This window comes from Choloepus didactylus, chromosome 9 (assembly GCF_015220235.1).
Source record: "Choloepus didactylus isolate mChoDid1 chromosome 9, mChoDid1.pri, whole genome shotgun sequence".
In the NCBI taxonomy this organism is placed as follows: domain Eukaryota; kingdom Metazoa; phylum Chordata; class Mammalia; order Pilosa; family Megalonychidae; genus Choloepus; species Choloepus didactylus.
Window position 1 is genome coordinate 100616332 of NC_051315.1, and position 19661 is coordinate 100635992.

Genomic DNA, 19661 nt, shown 5'->3' on the forward strand with positions numbered 1-19661 from the left:
TTCAGTGGTTCTGCCTTTAAACCCAAGCCTCTTTAAAAGGAAATTTAAGGAGAGCAAAACATAGGAAACAGTGCCAAATGCCAATAACATATTTTAGTCGTTTGGGGAATGGGCAGCTTTAGAAACCACAAATTCCCACTTATGCAAGGGCTACTTGAGCTTTTTTCTTTATTGCTTAGTGACAGAAGCCTGGCTCTTAGACCATGGTCAAAGTTAGGTCTCTCTTGTTTTCTTTCTGTGTTTCACTTTGTCTCTTTTTGTGAAAATAGTTATAAAAGACATAAGTTATTGTAATGGGAGTTGGCTAAGCCTACAGAACTAATAAAAAAATCATTTTCCATGATGGATGTAGTTCATTCAGTCTAAAAGGCTGATACACGCCTATGTCTTAGTATTTGTTATACTTGCTCAGCAAGCTCAGTCATATTGACCTATGCCTTCTAAACTTCACACTTCACAATTAGGTGGCAACACTTTGGTACCATCTGCTCAGCTCAGTGTTCTGTCTCCCTTCTCCTAAAGAAAATATCTGGAAGGGGAAGATTAGACACAAGCATTATTTGTCTTGTGTCTATGCTTTTCAAAACCATGGCTGGCAAAAAACAAAATGGAAAGAATCTCAGAAAGGCTCTCATCTGTGACCTTAGGTCTATTTTAACTATCAGGGATTATGCATCAAAGCATCAAAATTCCAATGATGAGGTTCTTCTTCTCAGGCCCCCACCATCAGAATTAGAGTAAGTGTGGCCCAGCCATCCTTAGGGCATGAAGTGGTAAACCACACTAAATTATCACTAAATGTGTTAGAAATAACATGCCAGTAAGCTCAGGTTTCTATAGCCACTCCGTAAGTTACTGGCAAACTGTGAAATGGTCCCACTTGAGGATAAGTAGACAGCAGTGAAAACTTAAAAAACACTTACTTATCTATCGAATATTAAGAATTTTGGCAGTGAGCATGTGTAAGAAACACAGAGAAACTATAGGCCAGGGAAGTAGTGCTGGAATCAGACAGCTGACTTATCTGAGTTAGAAGTCAACAATTACTATTATTACACAAAGTTAAAGTCGACTGATTTGGTAAAAACTGCAAATAAAAACAGAGAGAATAAGAACTATAGAAAAGTCAGAAACATGCAAAAATCTTCAACAAAATAGTAGCAAACTGAATCCAGTGATATATAAAAAGAATTTTATACCATGACCAAGTGGAATTTATTCCTGGAATGCAAGGTTGGCTTACATCTGATAATCAACCAATGTAATACATTGTATTAATAGAATAAAGGAAAAAAAAAACCCACATGATCATTTCAATAGATGCAGGAAAAAACATTCGACAAAATCCAACATCTTTTCATAATAAAAACACTCAACAAACTAGGAATAAATGAGAACTTCCATGATACTCTGAACAACTGTACACTGTGGATAATTGTATGCTATGTGAATATATCTCTATAAACTTGTAGGAAAAAATATAAATAAGGGTAAAAGTGCGGGAGAAAACATGGAGAGAGGAGTGTACCTATTTACTGTTGATGAGGCAGAATGGTGTAGCCTTTCCGGAGGTCACTGTTGTGGTTCCACAAGAAGCTAAGTATGTGGGGGCCATAAGGTCCTGCAACCTTATTATGGGGTATGTACTTGGAAGATCTGAGAGCAGAGACATGAGTGGACATTTGCACATTGGTTTTTATGGAGGAAGTATTCATGATTTGCAATGGGTGGAGGTGGCTTAAGGGTACAATGACTGAGGAACAGAATGGTGAACTGTGGTGTAGGCATACAATGGAATATTGAGCAACTATGAGAAGGAGTGAAGTTGTGAGACACACAAGGAGGTGAACGGATCCTGTAGACAGCATTTTGAGTGAAGTATGCGAGAAACAAAGGCAAACACTATAATGCCTCACTGATAAGGACTAAGTATAATGTGTAAACTCAGAATTGAATCTTAGAGCACAGCCTAACAGGGAAATGATTATTGTAATGGTCCCTAGATTGTAAGCTCTTACAGCAGTCAAATCGACTCCTGAATTGTAATGGCTATCTCCAAACTCTGAGATGTTGATCCCTTGGTGTATAACCTGATTGGTCTCTGGAACATTGGGTATCTGTGACACCTGAAACTCAGAGCTAGCGCTTGGCAGGTATGAATGTCAGTATTAACACATACAGCAAATGTTTAAAAAAAAAAAAAAAAAAAAAAAAAAGGCTGAAAAACAGCCCAGACTTCAATTAGAGATATGAATGAAGCAGATCTGGTTAAGAGTAGGGCAAATCAGGCCAAAGGGTAAAGGTTGAAACTGACTGTGTGTTAAAACTTCAACTTCCATGTGAGACCAAGGGAAGAAATGTTTATTTGGTGTAGGATCTATATTTTCTAAACAATATAATTTCTACAGTCAGTTTGTTCAAACACCACAATTACATGGAACTTTGAATAGGAAGTGAGATATGGTAGGTCTGTATAGGTTAGAGACCTATGTGAAATAGCAACACATCCCAAAGTAATTTGGACAGAGAATAAAAATATATATTTGGGGCCCCCCTGAGGAGCTGGGGGAGGATGTGGAGGTGTTGGACTTCCTCACCTGGATTGTTGCTGATGTTCTCACAAACACTGGGGACTGACAGCTTGACATGCTGAGCCCTCTGTTTTTGGGGCTTGCCCCCATGAAGCTTGTTATTACAAAGGAGAGGCTAAACCTGCTTATAATTGTGCCTAAGAGTCTCCCCCTGAGTGCCTCTTTGTTGCTCAGATGTGGCTCTCTCTCTCTAACTAAGTCACCTTGGCAGGTGATCTCACTGCCCTTCCCCGTACGTGGGACCTGACTCTCAGGGGTGTAAATCAACCTGGCAATGCGGGATATGACTCCCGGGGATGAATCAAGACCCGGCATCATGGGATTGAGAACATCTTCTTAACCAAAAGGCGGATGCGAAATGAAATAAAATAAAGCTTCAGTGGCTGAGAGATTTCAAATGGAGTCAAGAGGACACTCTGGTGGACATTCTTACACACTATATAGATAATACTTTTTAGGTTTTAATGTATTGGAATAGCTAGAAGTAAATACCTGAAACTACCAAACTCCAAACCAGTAGCCTTGAGTCTTGAAGACAATTGTATAACGATGTAGATTACAAGGGGTGACAGTGTGATTGTGAAAACCTTGTGGATCGCACTCTCTTTATCCAGTGTATGGATGGATGAGTAGATAAATGAGGACAAAAACTAAATGAAAAATAGGGTGGGATGGAGGGGATGATTTGGCTGTTCTTTTTTATTTTTATTTTTTATTCTTATTCTGATTCTGGTATAAGGAAAATGTTCAAAAATAGATTGGGGTGATGAATGCACAACTATATGATGGTACTGTGAATAGCTGATTGTACACCATGGATGATTGTATGGTATGTGAATATATCTCAATAAAACTGAATTAAAAAAAAAAAAGAGGGCAAGAACTTCCTCTACCTGATGCAGGGATCTATGAAAAACTCACAGCTGACATCATAAAAAATGATGAAAGACTGAAGGCTTTCCCCCAAAGATCAGTAACTAACAAGGATGTCTGCTCTCACCATGTTAATTCAACATGTATGGGAGGTTCTAGCCAGGGCAATTAGGGAAGAAAAAGAAAAGACTTCCAGATTGGAAAGGAAGTAGGAAAACTATCTCTATTCTCAGATGAAATGATCTTGTCTCTAGAAAAGTTGGAAACATTTTGCTGACATGAAAGTTAGAAAAAAATAACTTTTAAATATATTTTGGAAAAGACTTTGTAATTATATCCATGTCTTGGAGAGGCTGAGTGACTAACACTAACCAGCTAAGAGTTATGGAAAAACTTGTTAGAAATCCCATTCCAAATAGGTTAAAAAGGTAGTGTTACTGTCAGAGCATGTAATAAATTCCTCATTTTGAACATAAAGAAAGAGGTGTGTGTATGTGTATATATGTATGTATGTATATATATATATATATACATGTATATATATATATATCTTTATTAATAGAAATCAGTTTCTCTTTGCCTATCTACAAAACATATTGAATATTATATACTGGGGAAAATATTTAAAGAATTTCAAAGTGTAGGGTTCCAAAGTATTGGTTTCCCTGGGTGCCCATATATTTTAGTTTGGCCCTATCTCCCACAGGGACTCTGAGTCATGGCTACACCCAAGAGAAAAAGATGAGGTTAATCTGATAGGCCTGTTCCAGGTCCCCAACAGGCTGGATCATGAAAGACTCCATATGGACAGGGGATATGGAGTCATACCAGAAGACAGCATTTGCCCTTGGGTAAATGAGGATGGTAACCAGCATATCTGGCCAAAAGATCCTTTAGGGTCAAGGAAAACCACGTAAGGAACCAGACCACTTATATGGCTTAGGTGTTAGTAAAATAAAAGCTCTAAGCAAGCCAGTAGCATTCATCAAGTATAGAGTATACAGGGGCTGGGGAATGTTTTGGTCTAAGAGTTCTCTGACCAGTTTAAACTTTCTCTTCTTCAGAGCAGTGACCATAGCATTGATTCTGTTGCTTTGAATTTGCTGGCCAATGCTGGCTGGCTTTGAACTTGCCAGATCTTTACTGGCTAACTCAGATGACTACATATCCTGACAAACAGCCTTAAATCTTGCTAAAGTCTTTGAACTTTGTTCCTTGTTTGTGCTTTGGTCCTGCAGTTGACCCTTCCAACTCTTGTCTTATTAACATTGGGCATTTTGGGCCTCCTGCTCTTTCTTTAGAAAATCTTCCTGCATCTCCAAATGGTCTCTTCTTTCTAGACCAACTATAATATCCTATGTTCAATAATGCGTTGGTCAAAGCAAGAACTGAAGAGGCAGAGACACAAAAATAATGGTCTTTTAAAATTTTCTTAAATATGTGCAAGATTTTAGTTTCTGTATTCTCCTGAGTACCAGAAGGAATAGCACAACATTAAAGAAAAACAATAACAAAACAAAACACCAATGACTGTTTAAATATTTCTCAATTGTGCTCTCAACTTTCCATTTCAGAAGTGAATAGAAATTAAACCTATCTTAGTATGTGTAAGTATTCCAATGGGTTGGTTGCTCACTGAGATTAGTTATTTCAGATTCTTCATCTTTCAAAAATTATTTTATTAATAATTAGGGTTGCAGTATTAAAAAGAAAACTATAAACCTAAGGAATGGATGTAAGAGAGTTTCACAAGCAGAAGCTCTTCAATAATTTAACTTTAGAAAATGCTTTAATGTACTTTAGAAAGAAAGACTGGCAAGATTCCATATCACCCTTCCTAAAATACTCAAGACTGCTAGGCAACTGGGAGGAATCAAACCATGAATACATAGAAAATCACTGAGCAGTGGCACCCCACTTTTTTTTTCTAGATCAGTACAATTTTTAAAAGTTTCCAACTTTTAATTTTGCCCATTATGATGGTTAGGTTCGTGTGTCAGCTTGGCCAGGTGATGGTGCCCAGGTGTCTGGTCAGGCAAGCACTGGCCCAACTGTTATTGCAAGGACATTTGTGGCTGGTTAATAAACCATAAGGCTGGTTTATGTAATCAGTCAATTGATTGCACCTGTGGCTGATTACATCAGAAGGGTGTGTCTTCTGCAATGAGAGAACTCAATCAGCTGGATTTAATCCAATCAGTTGAAGACTTTTAAGGGAGAAGAGAGAGAACTTTCACTTGCTCTTCAGTCAGTCAGCCTCTCCTGGGAAGTTCATCAAGGACTGTTAACAGAATTGCCAGCTCGCTGTCTGCCTTCCGGAATTTGGACTTGTACATCCCCACAGTTGTGGGAGACACTTTTAAAAAATCTCATATTTACTGATATCTTCTGTTGGTTCTGTTTTCCTAGAGAACCCTAATACACCCACTAAGGACATTAAAAACAAAACAAAATCTATCATCCCCAATCACCATCATTTCACCAAAAAGTAGAAATGGTATGATTCAGAGTAAAGAAGTATTTTAAACAGGATACAGTTGATGTTATTCAAAACTCACCACACTGAATTATATTTCTTCCTTCTCTATGGTATGGTGAAAACTCCATCCCAGACAAGACCTCATCCCAAAGGGAATCTTTGTGATAAGAGTTTAATAGATCCTAATCTTTGCCAAAGTTATTGCTTTAAAGTGAATTTTGAAATGTAAGAATCAGGATAGTTGTGTACGTCAGGGTTCCCTTGGGAAATAGAACCAACAGGAGATATCTGCAAATATGAGATTTATAAAAGTGTCTCATGCAACTGTGGAGATGAGTCCAAATTCCGTAGGGCAGGTCACAAGATAGCAACTCCGATGAAGGTCTTCAGTGAACCCCCCAGGAGAGGCTGGTTAACTGAAGAAGTGAAAGTTCTCTCTTCTCCCTTAAAAGGCTTCAACTAATTGGATTAAATCCAATGGATTGTATTCTCTCATTGCGGAAGACACTCCCTTGGTTGACTGTAGATGTAATCAGCCATAGATGCCATCAACTGACTGATGATTTAATAAACTAGCCTCTGGTTTATTAATCAGGCACAAAATGCCCTTGCAGTAAAGGTTAGGCCTGTGTTTGCTTGACCAGACAACTGGGCACCATCACCTGGCCAAGCTGTCATATGAACCCTACCATCACAATAGTGTTTCCCAAATTTCAATCACGTGCAAACACCTTCACAATTGATGTCATAGCTGCATTCTATGTGCATTACTGTTTATTTAATGTTTTTATTTAAATGAACTAAATAAGTTTATTTAAAAAGAAAAACCTTGTATCAAAACTATAAATGGAAACCAGTATCCCTTGCCATAAAATCAGGATAACAGGAATATTGGCAGCCCTGAGCCTGAAAACAGGGATTAGCAGGAATTAGTTCAACTCACAGTGACAGTGGAATAAAACTTTGTTTCATTTAACCTGAAGGGTGGAAAGAGAATTGAAAAGGAACTAATTTTCTCATTATGTAAATCAATGTCATTTAATGCCATGTCCACATTCTGCTTGAAATCCTCTCACGTACGAACTAGTATTTTTGAATCAGAGGCATCCTTGAATTGTAGTTAAGAGCATGGGCTAAATGAGCCTCCGTGAGTTCAAATTTTGGCTTTTCCACATACTAGCTAGTAAACTTGGGCAAGTTATTTACCTAAATTTTTCATCTATGAAATGGGGATAACGATAATACCCACTTCATAGGTTTGTTACAAGAATCCAACATGTAGATACATGTCTTCTTGTTCTAAGAATCCAATATGTAGATACATAAATAGCAGATAACTTTGAGCTCAGAAATGTTAGCTACTATTCTTATTATCCCACACTCTGGGAAACACTAAATTAGGATATTATGTAGGTCCATGTTAGACTTTATCAGATATATAGTAATACAGTAACACAATTCTGGAAAGAAAATATTGCTAGGAATAAGAACAATCTTTGCTAATTTAAATGAAAATGAATAACTTGCTACATATGCATCTAAGGCAGTTTATTGTTCATTTGGTTTAAGTTTCTTTCCATTCCTCATTTATTTATCTAAGAGCAAGTCTGCATGATATAATTTCTGTTTTTAAGGCATAGTATACAATGTATTTGATATCAGAAAGTCACACCATAGAAAAAGGCTTTCAGGATATTAACTACAAGTTACTACTTAGGTAAACAAGGTCATCCCATTATATTAGCCTTTGATATCAATATCCTTTCTATTTAGAGTAAACAACAGAATTAATGTAGGTTTTGACTCTCAGAGTGGCAACACGTTATGATTTAATTCACATTATAAAATACAATAAGGGAAGACTCACTCATCAGTATATATCATGTAAATATGCTAACATCAAAAAGCAATAGTTCTAGGGGGCTTCTAAGATGGATTAGTTGGTGCTGAACAAGAAAGGCATATCTTAAGCTATTGCCTTTCATGTGTCTCAACCCTTTTGTCCCTGGAACTATATTTAGTACAGAGAGGACAACAGTGCTGCCAGGGAGATCAAGTGGAAAGAGAGGGTATCAATTTTGTAGGATTTGGTCAAGGTTAGGGCAGAAGATAGTGGACAAGAACATATTTATCTTATTAAACTGCAAGATAAAGTCAAACTGGAAATTTTTAGCAATCTTTAGACACTACATTGGGTCTCCCTTGATGGTGATCTCATTTAGAAGGATCTGGATTTTAATAATATCTGTCTTCTTCAATCTTCGTTCATTTACTCTACGACAGTTTCTTCCATCCCTACAACATGCTTCTTGATAACTTCTTTATCACCTCCCCTTCCTCCCTCCTCAACTTTTGCTGTTTCTTCTCCCAGTGTCTGCAGTTGAGCACTTCAGCCTTTCCTTTTTGCTGTCATGCTCTTCTATCTGTAGCTTGGCTACCTTTTCTCTACAGAGTTCTTCACTACTAGGCTTCTTCTTTTCTAATTTGGGAAAGTTATCATCCTTGCTTGCTTTGCTCTTTCAGCCATAAACCTCAACTTTTCTACTGAATTCTGCATCAAACATTCTTTCTTTATAAATGTTGTTAGTCCTTTTCTATTTCTCTTCCTCCTCTCACACTGTTAGGGTTTTTTTTTTTTTTAAATTCCTTCAGTATACTCCTACTATGTCTATAAGCAATAAAATTTTCCAGAACTTAGAAGTGGAACTACATTCTACCTCCTTTACTTAAAGGGCACTTATTTTGTTTTAATTTCTTAAATTTTCCTCTGAGCTTTTTTCCTATGATCCATTTCTTTTGGAAGATTTAGCTTGAATACAACACAGAGCAGAATAAGCTCAGATGCAAAGCTGTAAACTTCTTTTTCCCATCTTTTACTGTGGTTGTATCTAGTCTGGGTATCTAATAAAAAAGGGTGCCCAGGGTTGAAGCTCAATAAACCTGAACTATTGGCACTGGCTCTAGTCTTTAGTGAGCTCTACATACTACCTACAAATGGCCTCTATCCTCTGGGGTAAATTAATTCTTTTGAATCTATCCAATTACTTTATAACGACCTGAATGGGTCATTTATGAAAGCGTATCAGTGTTCTAGAAATGTCACTTCACCACCAAAATAAGAAGCAAAATCTCCATACACATTCATGGGGAGAGTGCAGAATGCTGGGCACTGTTCCAGGTGCTGGGAATATGGGAGAACAACCCAGACAAGGCCCTGCTCTTGTGGAGCTATGACTTTCTAGAGTATTTAAAGGCCAAGGAAAACGACTGCAGTCAATGCTGCTCAAGGAAACCAGGTTAAAACCATCTTATTTAGGAGGAGGGGACCAACTTAGTGGTGGAAGGGCCACTATGTTAACAAAAGCGCCACCTCCCCAAACTAGGATACATATTTAAAAGGGGGCAGGAGGTTTAAAAAAAAGAAAAACAAAACTCTAAGCCAACCCAAAAGATAATGGGAATCATCTGTTCTGTTCTCATGTGCAAACCTATAATTTATGGAAAGCCGGGAAAGAGAAAGTCCCTGAGGACACTTAGCCAAGTTCTGTGGTGAAAATTCAGCTGTATTCAAAACTCAGACTGGAAGAGGTGGGGGTGGGGAGAAGCAAGAAGCCACAGTAAAAATAACATTTCTTGAGGCAGTAAGCTCCTGCTTTTCTCCACATATAGCTATTTCTGGGCCAAGCTGTCTTCTTCCCTTCCTCCTGCTATGCATGCCCCCCCTCACCCTGCCCCATGTCTTTCCCCATCCACAAGTTATTGCTATTTCCCCTTTATCTTTCATTCATTCTTTTTAAAATTCCAAACTGCTATAGTACCCATAATTCCTGTCGCAAGGTGATGCCACAAACAGGTCAAGACTAAATGAGAATATGTGTTAACAAAATAAAATGGAGTTACCAGGAATTTTCTAATTATGGAAAGGAGACCATTTTCTTAAATACATATAATAATGTATAATATATGTTTGCACACATATTTGGGCACACTTAGATATATACTACTGAAGAATATGCTACAAGACCTGACAATAGAAAAGTCCACCATTAAAGGGTGCAATATTACTAGCAATATCACGCCACCAAACTAGGATTTTAAATTTCAGCTCTATATCATAATGGCTACATACTGTCTTTTTCCTTCTTCTATTGGGCTATCTAATCACTTAACTTTATTAGGTTTTTAAACAACATGCTTACTAAAGCAAATAAACTACTATTTTCAGTGTATTTTTTAAAATCCCAGCATCAGTGATTTCTGCTGAACCATTTGGAAAAGCATTTTTATTACATTTAATAATTTTCTAAAGTACTTCAATAAAAATTTAATGTATATTTTATCGGTTTCCTTATCATTCATGTTAGGTAAATTATTCTCCAGGTCAGAGATGTTGAAATTGAGGCCATCTAAACTAGAAAAGATTGGTAGTAGTGGTAGAAATAGGATATGAAATAAATGCTAAATTGTCAATGTAGGGAATCTGCTTTGTAAAATTTCTAGTAGTTTCTAATGTCAATTAAGGTGTTCTCACTATTCATGTATACCTTTAACTCCTAACCAGTATATGAAATATAGGGAAAGAAAGAATTGTTGGTCACCGGAAACACCATGAAGTCTCATTACAGCATCATAAGTTGACTGAACCTTGTTAACATTGTTGTTGTTACTATTACTTTCAACAACACTTGCAGGGCCTTCACTATATACCAAGCATTCTTCTAAGCACTTTATGTATTTGTAAGTCACTTAAAAAAACCTATTGTAAGATAAGCATTTCATTATTTTATAGATAAGGAAACCGAGGCATAAGATTACATAACTTGCCCAAGGTCACACCGCTAGTAAGAGGTGCAGCCTGGATTCACAACCAGCCTGTCTGATTCAGTCTAGAAGCCCTCAACCATGATGCTAAAATGCCTTTCAGAAGGCACGTTGAAGCTAACCAACAGACCGGGATTATGTAAAGAGTTTCTTGAAAGTCAGTTGTTTGAAATCAGGACCAAAAGTCCTAAAGAATAAAAAAAGAAATGTTGGTGAAGTCTTCAGTTCACAAATGCTCCCTTAGGTAAAATATAGCTTGAAAGAACATAGAGCCCCCTTTGAATTAATTCTCATCCTTATCCTTTTCTTTCCATAACTGATACATTCATTCACACCATACTTATTGGCCACCTCCTCTTAGTCAGGTGCTGTTCTTGTTACCAGGTTCCACGATGGATGAGATAAAGACTTGCACTCAAGGTTGACTCTTTCCTTATGGGTTGTTTTACAGGGCTCTTGGGAGCCAGTCTAAGAACTAAGTAACTCAGGTGACATTTTATTGATGAGAATGCAGAGTGTAGTCTTGGCAAGGATCATAAAATCATACCCTCTTGTGCCCCCAGCCTGGAACTGAGGACACTTTGCTGGGCGGCTCTCTAGATCCTGGGAATGAGGGGCTAGTCAATGAGGGCTCTCTTCTCAGTTTGGAGAACTCTTTCAGCATCCTGCTCACACAGAATATGCACTCCTTGAGGGCAGGCATCCTGTCTTCATATTATGAATTCACCGCATCACAATGCATAGTACCCAGCACTTAACAAATACTTAAAAAGGAGTAAAAAACAATCCATAGGTGAAGGAGTGCTAGTACTTCCCTGAGGTACTCACAATCATCTTAGGTAGGTTGAACTGATTACTTTTAATAAATCCTATGTAACTTCCCCTTGACTGTTAATTATTTCATGGGTAATAAAGTCACAATTCAGGCAATAAACTGGTTTTCCTCACTAGCATGCCTGGCTGTATTAGTTTATCAGAAAGACTTCAGCTTCACTCCTAGATTGAGATGACTTCAATCCTCATGCTCATCCTTTCCTCTCCACCTTACAAGGATTCAGAACCTATTTCTGAAGTCTAAGGATTCTTTGCCTCCCTCATCCTCAGCAGCTGAATCAACTTCTCTCTCTACCCCTTTCATTATCTCATTCCATCCATCCCATTGCCATCAGTCAGGTGGAGACCCATTGCTCATAAGTGTGTTGAAGAAAAAGCCAGAAGCAAGAAACTAGAGTAACTTGCTCCTGCTAACAAAACAAACCAGAAAACACAGTAAGGGCCAAGACCTCACAGTCACTGAATTCCAAATCCTTTCCTTATCCCAAGGAGACAGACTGCCTGCCTCTCTATTCTAAGTACAGGCAATGTGGCTTAAGCAAACTCACAGAAGAAATTCAAGCCACAAGATCCATTTTCAGCTTCCCCCAACTACCATGTGCCTTTTATTCTTTACTCCATCTTTCCCAGCCAAATGTGAAAGCCCGTGTAAAGGCCATTACATGTCTCACTTTGAAAGGACTTGAATGTCCGTATGAACTAACTGCTGACTGAAATCTTTGGTCTCATGGAGACAGAAAAAGCAGCAGCCAGTTGGAAAACAAAAAAAAAGAGTTATCTCTATATTAAATTAAATTCAGATCTGCTTAATAACCTGGCCAACTTATGCCACAACTATCTTGGCTCCTTCTGCCACCCCAAAGCCTTTTGTGGCCAAAATGCACCATTCTGCTGCTGTTTGACACTGTGTGCCAAGAAACCTCTGTGCCAAAGCCAAGTAACACCCTTCCTTCTTAGGGTTTTGGGGTAGCAGGGGAGGATTGGTAATTCCTTTTGTGACCACTGACTAAGAGTTGAGTGGTCAACAATTTGGTAAATTATATACACACCTAAAATGTAAGCTGCATCAGAGATTTTTGCTCTCTATCCTTCTGGTGGCTGAAGGGAACGTTTAGGCCGATGGCAATCTTAGAAGAGTCAGTTTTCTAACCACACTCTGTGGGAGGGATGCTAACAGAAATCCAGGCACACAGGATTCTGAGCATTTAAGAATCATCTTTGTAAGCGTATATGCCAATGATTCACACCAATGCCCATGTAAAGGGATAGGAATTAAATTACCCACAAGTTATGAATATATAGCTGTGTACATGTATGTCTCTCTCATGTACATATACATGTACGTATATATACATATGTACATATATATGGGGGTGGGAAGAGAAAGATGCTCCACCTCAAAGTTCTTATTGGAATCGGACTGGCTATAAATGCATAAAAACAAAGTGGCACACGTCAGCCATACCTGTGACTACAGAATGCACTAACACCAAACTTCTGTAAAACAAAACAAAAACAAAAAGAAAATTCTTAGCATCATAAATCCATAAGTAATTTGCCTATTCCCTTTCAGACTAAAATTAATATATTCTGTGGATTATCTACTTCCTTTTTTCTAGATGTTTGCTGTTTTTGAAGAATATTTAAAATCCACAGGTCATTGGGTTGGACAAAATGGAAACATTTTGAGTACTACGGCACTGGTTAAAACTGCCCTGAAAATAATTTTTGGGGTTGGGGCCTGTTTGGTGGGAGCTTGGCAGAAGCTGGGCCTGACTACTGTCATCATAAATCAGCCCCCAAGTCTTTCTGGGCTCTGGGTTATTTGCCACACACGGTGCTGGCACTCTGGGCTGGTGAGGGGTGCATTTACCAGTTCTAGTCCCCTCTTTGCCTCTGCTATCCCCTTCCTCCCCCCATGGAAAGACCTGGTGGAGCCTCAGAAATCATGGATCATGGTACCAGTTAGATCTCAGTACCAGATGGATCTCAGTAGCAGTTTGCCTCTAGAAATATAAAACGTTAGTGCTGGGAGGAACTAACTATGTGGTGGTTCAGTGTGGGTCCCCTGGCGAAGGGAATCCTTCCACTGCAGGGTAATCATGCAGGTGATAGTATTTGTTACTCTTTACGTGTTTTGATATGTTTGAAACATTTCCTACTAAATTGAAAAAAGCTAAACAAAACAGGGTGTGTGGCACAACAGGACAGCTTGGGTTTGAATCCCAGCTCCTCCACTTTAGCTAGATGAGTTTGGGGAAGTTCATCTCAGCTGTAAAATGTGGATAATAATAGTACCTATCTCAGAGGGCTGTTGTGAGGATTAAATGAGGTAATCCATGTAGGTTTAGAACAGTCTGGCCTAAAGAAAGCACTCAATAATAAAAGTAACTCACATTTTCTTGAACATGTAATAAAAAGTAGCTATTATTGATTGATTTATTGACTACAACTTTCTCATTTTATAGATAAAAATTTTAAGTGCCAGAGATATGTGACCTGGTAAAGGATAAACTGTTGTTGTTAGCCTGGATGGCCGGGGTTTTCTGGCTATTCCTCTCTCTCCTCTTGACTAAGGGCTACAAAATGAGAGTGAAGTTAGCAGGCACCTTGCCATCAGTGGGATTATGCCTTAATACTTACGCCTTTCCAGCTCCTTCTGCTTGACAGTAGGCAGAGAAAGAAGGAAAAAGGTGAACCTCAAATCAATAACTTTATTACCTGTAATTGCTAAGCTTGCTTTCTCTCTGGGCCCTTAACATCCACCCCAGTCAAGAATCCTTCACAATATCCTTCCCCCAATTTTCGTTTTTCAACTCTAAACCTTCTCTTATGATACCCCGTTCCCTTATTGTGCCTTATTGTACAAGACCTAAAATAATTCTGCCTCTTGCACACCTGAGCTGCAATGGGTTCTCTGCTATTACCCTACACACAAATATCAACTCATAATTCACTATATAACCTCATTTTAATAGGAAACCTACTTGATGGCATGTTATCTTCTGCATATTTTTATCAGCCAACTTTTATGTGAGGCCACTGGATTGTAAAGTATTGAGAAGACATTTTTTCTGTCTTTTAGGAGTATGTAAAATCAGTATATTTAACTTGTTTCTGTAAGTTGTCCTGCAGATCATATTTGTGATTAAAATTTCTAATAAATGACAAAAAGTTGCCCTTTGGCAAATGGAAATCTTGCCATTGGTAACTGAGAAGTGAAGGGCTGAGCCCGCATTTGAAGATCTGGCTCTCATTCCTGGCTCCTCACAAAGTGCTTTATGCAAATTGGCTGGGAAAACCCTGAAAGCAGATGTATGCAGAGCGGCATCCACCATTTAATCACTTCTCAAGGATCATAAAAATATGTTACTAGGGTCCTAGAGTTGGAAGCAGCCATAAAGATTACTTAATTCCTTCTCACTTCACAAAAGAGGAAATTCAGGAACCAAGAAGTAAAGCGACAGACTGTTTCTATCCAAAGACACCTGATATTCTCCTCTTGTAACAGATACAGTATAAAGCCAAAGCCAGAGAATAGGGTGGCCCAAAGTTGAATGTACTATACGTAATTGTTGCTTAAAGTGCCACATATCTTTAAGACAAGGGTTAACAGGGTTGAAAATAATTCCTACTAGCGCTAAGGGAAGGGAAAGGAAGGGCAAGGGAGAGGAGGAGCGGGGAGGGGAGGGAAGGGAAGGGATGAGAAGGGAAGGGAAGGGGAGAGAGAGAAAGAAAAAGAGAGAGACAGAGAAAGAGAGAGAAAGAAAAAGAGAGGGAGAAAGAAAGAAAAGAAAGAAAGAAAGAAAGGAAAGAAAGATAGAGAAAGACGAAAAGAAAGAAAAAGAAAGGGAGAAACTCTGCTTTTGTATAGATATAAGAGTAATAGAGACGGGGATATTTTCAAATGTAAGCTGTATTTCCATTCCTAAGACTTAATGGAACACATGCATTCAGGAAGATGCATAGAATTTAAACACAATTCAACATTAGTTAATTCTTAAGAGTAAAGACCCTTCAGTCTGGCTCCCTTCTACCTCAATGTTAAAGGAAGCTAGAAAGCCAATTACACTCACAGCAGGATCTCTCCCCTACTGCAAGGGAAGAATGTACTGCAAATTCTACATGTGCTTTACAAGCTAGTAAAACTATAATTGCAGGTGGGAAGGAACATGCTTCTCTTTGTTTCTGCCAACATTTTAGTCCTGGTAAGTTTCTGCCTTCCATAGTTGGAGAAATAATGTGAACCCAATATTTTTCTTTAAGCACAAAAATTTAGTATGCTATGATTCTACAAAATTTACAAAAAGATTGCTTTTTGTTAAAATTGAAATATCTATACACAACCCACCAACAGGGCATGTGTTTTTCAAAGAGACAGGTGCTGAAGATGCCTACCTTTCTCCGCAAGCCAAAACCCGCCTTCTGGTTCAAGCTCTGAAGAGCTCTTGGCAAGGTGAAAGAAAGAGGTGAGACTCAGAGGGCGGTACCTGACTCACTCTAGCAACGCCCAGGGAGTTCTCAAAGTCTCAGACAGCACCCAGGTGCAATTACTCTGTGGGACCACTGGGGAGGTCTGGTCTAGGACCACCGTGGAGGCAGCAGGAAGCTGGCTCAGGAGTTTTCTGCTTTCCCTACAAGGTGCTGCTCTATATAGTGAATGTGTAGCTGCTGCCACAGCAGGTTCCTGTGGTCTAGAACCACTGGCAGAATCTGAGGGGCAAAACTGGGAGGTAGTAAGCACTAATTCTGTGGTAATGGGCTGGCTGCAGTCTAGTATCCACAGATTCAGTGAACACTGCAGCATAATAAAAGTGTCTTGGTGATGCTGATGAAAGGTCCATTTATGAAAGGTCCAAGTCTCAAAGCAACACTAATACCAGTACTAGTCAAGCTCACATCTCCTAAACTTCTAAATGTCAAGCAGAGTTCTAAGTGCTTTACACATATTAACTCTTCTAAGTCCCACAACAACCCTTTGGAGCAGGTACTATTATTATCTCCACTTAAAAGATGAAGTGCCTGAGGCACAAAGAGATTAAGTGACTTGCCCAAGGTCACCTAGTGAGCATGGAGTGAGCAGGCAAACTGTGGGCAGCTGGGCTTCAAAGCTCCAGGGTGTAACAGCCCCTCCATCCAGCCCCTTCGCAATGTCCAAGGTCAGATATCATTGCCCCTTTGGAGACTTTTGCTCCAGGCAGAAACTTCACCCCAGGCTGGTCTCACACTGGTTGGCTGGTATTCTAAAAGCTTCTTGACAGCCATCTTAATTTTGATTTCTATTTAATTTTCTACCTCATAAAGCAGTGTCAAGGAAGAGAGAATCTGGTGATACCATTTGAATGTGATTTATTAACCAGCAGCCTGAGGATATGTGGGGTTCCTTGCTGCCACATGACCTTCGTCTTCAGCCTTCTTAATGTTTGCATTGCTGCTCCAACCTTGCAAGTTGACCTGGAATACCTTGTCTGTTTCCTTGTGTGTGTCCAGTTTCAGAGCCCAGCTGTCAGCTTGTGCAAATCCGTCAATTAGGATCTCAAGGGTTTGGGATGGGGTCTGCAGCCTTTTGAGGGGCACAATCTAACACTAACTTCCAAATTCCTTCTCGTTAATTGAGCATTCATTAGTTTGACAGAACAAAAGCAGGCATTCTCTATTATAAAACAGAGGTCAAAACTGGTGGCCATGTTTTGTTTGGCCTGCACAGTGTTTAAAATTGAGAAATTTCACATAAAAATATGGCTTTCCAGTTTCTTTTGGAAAACGAAAAGAGATGACAACTTTGGGACTGTTGAGTAACAGCTGCCCCCAACACCTGAAGTCTCATCCGCTGAGGGCACGGATGCCATTTGCCTGACCTGTGCAGATATCTGAGTCAGCACAACCCGGTTCTAAAGCCATATTTCCCTCCATTAGAATGAGGAGTGGATTGGATCCAGCATAGACTTAGGAGAGAACATGCTCTGAGAGGGTAGGCACCGTGCCTTTTCTATCCTTATGTTCCCAGCACCCAGCACAGTTAGCGCCTGGTTCAAAACAGATGTTTATCACTTTCTTCTTACATGGATGAATAAATGAATGACTAGCTCCCAGGAAGAGAGTGAATTTCTGAGTGACAAGAAACCTGTTCAGCAGCCACAGAAGTCCAGGCTTATTAATGCTTCAGCAGCTTTTTGAATGACTGGTGTTGATCCCTAAACTTTTTCTTTATTTGCGGTTTGGTAAAGATCTTCCCTGCTGTCACAAGTGATTTTGAATCTTGTTTAAAATTCCAGGAGCAGATGTGTTGATGGTTTTCTAGGATTTCATCAGAAATGAAAACAAAAACAACAACAATAAGAAAAGCTGTCCTAGTCAGCTGCCTAATTTTTCCTCAGAAAGATGTGGTGATATATTTGAAAAGCTGCACGTTCCTATAGGTGGAATTACAGGCCACTATCACATGCAGCAAATGGTGTCAGCTTAGACACACAGGCTAATGTTTTGTGAGGCCTTTCAGACTTCCTATATCCATCTCTAGACTATTGTGAAGTGAATGAGCTTTGTAGAAGTGCTAGAAACCTCCTCAGCCCTCAACACTGGACTCCACAGGGCCTTCTTGTTACCCCTCTGGCCCTCTGAAGACCACTGCAAAAGTGGTGGGATGGTTGGCAAGAGGCATCAAAGGGTAAAATACTGCTGGACATGTTAGGGTGAACAGACTCATGGCAGCCTCTACTAGAAGTTCTTGGCACATAGGCAGAGCACAGGAGTTTGACCATAATAAGAATCACTAGACCTTTTCTGAGAAATTGAGCCCTCTCAATTTCCAGATTAGCATCCTGGCACACAGTAAGTACTTAATAAATACTTACTGAATGAATAAATAAATAGGTGAAAACACCCAACCAAGGATTTGGTGAAAGAGTGAGTTAAGAGCATATTTCAGGGATAAAGGTGGGATATAATGATGAAAAACTAGACTCCAAACTCTTTGCAGCTCTAGGTACATCATTTCCTAGGAAAGTGAAGTGATACCAGCAAAGTCATCCTGTGCATGTTTTGTTGAGATGAATTATCAAAATTATCCTAGGCATGCAGACAGAATGTTCTTAAGAAATGTCAAAACCAGTAATGAAAATTTCTCCTACTTGCCACCATGACAGCAACACCATGGATTAGGTCATTGAGGGGTTTGAGGCTACCAAGTCCTGGCTCACTCCTATGGCCCCTCACATCTTTACTTAGAATCACAGCCTCTAGGAAGCCTTCTCTGATAGCCAAGTTACTGAGCATTCCAGTTACTATTGCTGTAAAACAAATTACTCCAAAACCTAGTGATATAAAACAAACACTGTAGTATGCTCACAGATTCTACTGATCAGGAATTCAGGCAGCAGACAGTGGAGATGGCTTGTCTCTGCTCCATGATATGTGTAGCCTCAGCTCAGAAGATTTGAAGGCTAGGGGTTAGAATCCTTTGCAGATACCTTAGTTTTCCAGGGCTGCTATGACAAATACTACATGATGGGTTGGCTTAACAATGGGAATTTATTGGGTCTCTGTTTGGGAGGCAAAAGTCCAAAATCAAGGTGTCAGCAAGGCCACGCTTTCTCTCAGACTGTAGTGTTCTGGTGTTGGCTTGCCACAATCCTTGGGGTTCTTTGGCTGGCACCTCTGCCACTGCCACATGGTGATTTCTCTCCCCTTATGTCTGTTGTTCTGGTTTCCATTAACTTCTGGCTTCTTCCTGTGGCTTTCTTGGACTTCTGGCTTCTCTTTATAAGGCCTCCAGTAATACAGATTAAGGCCCATTCTGACTAAGTTTGAATCTTAAAAGATCCTATTCACAAATGAGTCCACACCTGAACTGATAATACACCTATTTACAACTGGTTTCATGCCCACAAGAACATGAATTATGATTAAGAACATGTCTTTTGTTGGAGTACATGATTCAATCTACCACAAAGGTGCCATCATTCACATGCCTAGCAGTCGATACTGGCTGTCAGCTAGGAGTCAGCTGGGCTATAAGACTGAATTACTACATATGACCTTTCTCTGTGGTCTCTCTGCATGGG

At 39.3% G+C, this 19661-nt stretch overlaps 1 protein-coding gene across 5 annotated transcripts in view; it reads right to left on the bottom strand.

Moving 5' to 3' along the window:
- The window catches only part of PLEKHM3 (pleckstrin homology domain containing M3), a 259523-nt gene that overhangs the window by 81940 nt on the left and 157922 nt on the right, over nt 1-19661 (bottom strand). The gene's annotated exons all lie outside the window — the stretch shown is intronic.